We start from the raw sequence: 5,168 nt of genomic DNA on the forward strand, positions 1-5,168 counted from the left end.
CCACTGGGACCACAGAATTTATCATCCAGCATGGAGTGGGTTTCTTGGAGAGACAGATGTAGAGGACAGAGTAGTATGGAGACATATGATCCACTGTGGCAACCCCTAAAGGGAGCAGTCGAAAGAAAAGAAGAAGAAGAAGAAGAAGAAGAAGAAGAAGAAGATTATAGCTGGAGTTGTGCTGGCCACTTAAAATGGTCATCTGAGCCCTGTTTTCTTCTTTATCCAGCAGTCAGATTTGACTTTATGCCTTTGAACTGATTTTTGTTCACTGCTGTTAATTTATCAATGTCGTTATTTTTTATTTTTCTTAATGCCAGGGGACTAAGAAATAATGTTAAACACAAAGCCCCCATTTTCTTTGCTTTGACTCAGTTGTCTAGCCATCAAAATTTGTCAAACTCGGTCAAATCCTTATATAACTACTATATATACTACTTGCTGCGTCATATATCCCACACACTAACAGGTGCAATGAGAGATAATTAAGAGATTATCAGTGTTATTTACTTCACCTGTCAGTGGTCATAAAGTTATGTCTAATCGGTATATATAAAGGCATGCTATAAAGTGCAGAATAAATATTTAAGACTAGTTTAAATTTATAAATGCACAAATAATTCTTGATGTTACACAAGTCAGTTTCAAATTATTTAGGAATTTACATAAGTTGTACTTTACCTAGTTTGACAAACAGATGTAGTGCTTCAGAGAAATCATTCAGTTGCCTTCCAATGCATAAGAAGCCAGTGGTTATATGTTGTGAATACACAATGACTGATTCTGCCTGTTGATTCCAACTTGTAACATCTAAAATGCTCACAGTACCATACACTTTGCAGTTTCACTACAAACACTAAGCAGTCATGAACATTAAAGATTTGTAGAATTTCAGCAAAGTCAGGCAAGCCACCAGTGGAGCCATACACCAACAACATACCAATACAATAACTGGTACCTTGACATTCCGCCATGTTAGCCAAATGAACAATGGTCTCTGCAGGAAATTCCAGTAAAAAAAAAACCTCTTGTATGTTCCTATTTACCAGCTCTAATGGAACTGTTAAAAACTTTGACAGTGAGACAGCAGGTTTTTTTTTTTTTGAGGATGGATTGGACTGTAGCTAATGGACAACAGACTGCTACATTGCTACACAGTAGAGTAGAAGTGAAAGTCTTAACTGTTTTTCAGACAGAAAGCTGTTATTCTTGAAGTGGGAACCATCATGAAAACTACTGTACTGACATGAAAAACCACAGTGCCTTGCATGGAAATACCAGTGATGGCGTGGAGAATCTGTATTTTGATGAGCTACAGCGATAGGTAAATGCCTCTGTACAAGGAATTTTCTAGAACGTCCTAATTTGTACAATTGGTTACTCGTGAATTTTCTGTGGAAGGTTGCCCTCTGGCAATGAGTATGAAAAAGCATATATTACTATAGTTTTTATTATTTACATTATTTTATGGCCTAGTTTGCAGAGCAATAACTAGGTGCAAAGCTGTGTTGCACAGGAGATACTATAATAAATTCATTTATTCGTGGCCTCTTTGTTCATGGCATGTGTAGCTCTGAACAGGCCTGTTCCACACCGAGGCGTCTGTGGTGCCATCATGGAGCAATCTATCTCATTTATCACACATAGCTGGATGGAAGGTAATATGAGTATCATTATCAAACCTGTTTAAAGCAAATAATATATAATAATATTAATAATAATAATAATAATAATAATAATAATAATAATAATAGTAATATAAAGCTTGTGATTTACATTTTTTTAAACAGGGCAAGGATATTCATATTGTTAATGTATATGTAGTGGGCACTTGCCAACCACCTCTAATTGTGATACATTTCTGTCCCTGCCTGTAAGTGATTTTAGAAATGTGTAATTTAATTTTAATGCACTGTTTTAATGTTTATCATTTAATATTCTAAGTTATATTTATGTTATGCCTCTGTTTACTTCAACAGGCTGAAGCATACTCAAAAGACTGCATATTTTTTCCTATATGCAAGTCACTGGACCCTTTGTGTAAGTTGTTGTCTTCAAATTATGTGATTCATTGTTTTTATCCATGGTTTTGCCTAACAGACATTTAGATTTGGTTCCAATTCTATGGTATTCATAATTAGACTTATTTTAACGGTCTTTATCTAGAGAAAGTTCAAATATATAACTAAAACTAGGAATAACAACCAACACACTGACAGGCTATATTGTAGAAATTTTACTTTGTGTATTTCACAGGTTTTTCTGCGAAAATTCAAAAGGATCCACATCCTAGACTGACCCTAGTAGTTATGGAGATAAATTTTGTGTATCCATGTTTAGATCTACATTCTATATAATTCTGTTCCATGGAGTTCCTTGGGGTGAAAAAATTGTGTTTCAGTTCAAATTATAAAAATATATTAGAACTGTTCATTGTTCTTTATAACTTTCAAAGTTGAAAATATTAATAAAAAGTAATTAATGATAGAAAAACCCACAATAGGTACACTTTTCACAGTAACCTACGTTTCACAGTAGGTACACTGATCTATTCTTTGTATGCTTCATTTTTGTGTCTGTGAACATAGAGCTAATTTTGGCCTTCCAAAAAGCTCTTGTTTTGTCTCCTCTGTCCAAAGGACATTCTAACAAAAGCTTTGTGGTTTGTCAATATGCATTTTGGCAAATTCCATTCTTGCTTAGTTATGATTTACTTTCAACAATAGAGTCCTCTATTGAGTCCACTTTGGCTCAAACACCAATGGATGGTGCGATCTAACACTGATGTACCATGACCATGTAGTTAACCTTTAATGTCTTTGCAAGTTGTTCTGGGCTCTTTGGTTACATTTGTATTCTCCATCTCTTCAATTTGTCATCAATTTTCCTTTTGCGGCTATGTACAGGGAGGTTGCCAGTCCTGTGGACCTTAAACTTCTTAATAATATGTGCAATTGTAGTCACAGGAACACCAGGCTGCTTAGAGTTGGTCTTATAGTCTCGAAATTGAACGTTTGTCTATCATTTATTTTCTAATCTCCTGTGACAATTCTCTACATGCCTTTTAGCGGTCCAGGTTCAGTGTGTTGCACACCAGGATATTAAACAGCACAGTGACTACTTTTCACCTTTCAAATAGGTACACTGTAATTCTTTCCTGGACAGTTTCTTTTTTTTTATGCTTCTGCAACCACAATTCAAAAGCAAAATCTGATAATTTAGATACATTTTGTCAATTTAATTAATTAGTAAATTTAGTGCATTTATATTTATTATTACTTTTGTCAGTTTCAAGTAATTTCAGTGACCATTGTGAGTTTTTCTTTCTTCAATGAAGATCATTTATATTTCAATATATTGTTTCATGTTTTCTTTGTTTTCCCTGTTTTGCCCATGTCTTTATTTAGATTTCTGTTCACACTTTGTTCGGGTCTGTTCAATATTTCATTTGTTGTCTTTTCCCCTCTTTTTTCCACATTACTAACATCACTGTGTCTAGCTCTCTTTCTCCTCACTTGAGTTTATCACCTTAACTGTGGCTCTTTGTTAAGGTGTTATGATAACCTCACCGTGATGATCCCAGTTCGAGCCCTGGACTGACAGATAAAGACTTCCAGCTGCACAGTCCTGGTTTTTTTTTGGGTTTTTTTTTTTGTATTTTCCATTACACCAGATTCATCTTTAGTATCAAGGGTATCAAGGGTTGCATATGCAAAGGAATTTCTCATGGTGTGCTGGTGCTATAAAAAATGTTTAAAAAACTAAACAAATTTAATAATAAATTAACAAATAAAGACTTCAACTAAACAATTTTTGCAGGGAATGTAAAGTGTGGCAGTGCAAATGATATTATTTCCAAAGTCCAAGTCCAAAGGTGCAGGGTTAAGATACTGAAATTGATCAGTCTGTGTGTGTTGAATCTATATAAAATACGAGTTTCACTTTTTGTATTGAATTACTAAAATAAATCAACTTTTTAATGATATTCTAATTTATTGAGATGCACATGTATATGAGGTGAAGTGAAAAAGATATAATCATGATATACAGCAAGTGAACTGTCAGTTATTCAAGGTGATGTATTTGAAACAGAAAGACAATGCAGTCATATGACTTTAGTGTGTCAAAGCATTTTCAAAATGACAGGTGGTGTGTTACCAGTTTGTTCCTACCAATAGTGGTACATTGAAGGACAAACTGTTGAATCAGCATCAGGGTCATGGGCACACAAGACTCACTGATGTATGTGGGAAGGGCGAAGGCATATTTTCAGTAAGAAATTATTGGATTTATTTAGAAAGAACCATTTGTCAGTTGGAGATTGTTAAGAAAGAATATATAGCAGGGCAAATTAGCCAAAAGAGTTAATTAAACAGTAATTAAACAGAGTAAATATGTTTGAAAGTGTACATTAATTTTACAAAGGTATAAACCATAAAGTAGAAATAAAAAGCAAACAAGTTTAAATGACATATTCAGAATGATAATAACAATTATTGTTGTATGTGTATAATACATTTATTATATCAATCAAATAGCTGTAGATTTTTTTGGATATACATTTTTTAGGATTGCATTGACCTATAACTTGTTGAGGGAGCGAAGAAATACTATATTATACTGTATAACAATAACATAAACCATTAAATAATTAAACACATTTGATTTCATGGTTAGAAAAATAAATATCTTATGTCCCGTTAAATAAAAACAGAATTCAAATGATGTCCTTTAAACACTTTTCTCTATTGAGCATTATGAAAGGGAAAAAAAAAAAAAAAAAAAACTGTTATGGTGAAGTACTCTTTAAGATAACTCCAGGCAATGTTTATATGTGTGTGTGTGCGTGTATGTGTATATATATATATATATATATATATATATATATATATATATATATATATATATATATATATATATGTATATATATATATATATATATATATATATATATATATATATATATATATATATATATATATATATACACACACATATATACACATATATAAATAATGTAAATATAGAATCTATAATGTGTATAGAATACTCTTTTTTTTTTTTTTTTTTTAAGCTTCCCTTTACATCAGACTGCAGTGTCAGCTCTGGTCAAGGAGAAAAGCAGAGGGCTCTGTTTATAAGTCTGGAAACAGCACCCATGAGTCACA

The sequence above is a fragment of the Silurus meridionalis genome, chromosome 21, assembly GCF_014805685.1.
Source record: "Silurus meridionalis isolate SWU-2019-XX chromosome 21, ASM1480568v1, whole genome shotgun sequence".
NCBI classification, from domain to species: Eukaryota; Metazoa; Chordata; class Actinopteri; order Siluriformes; family Siluridae; genus Silurus; species Silurus meridionalis.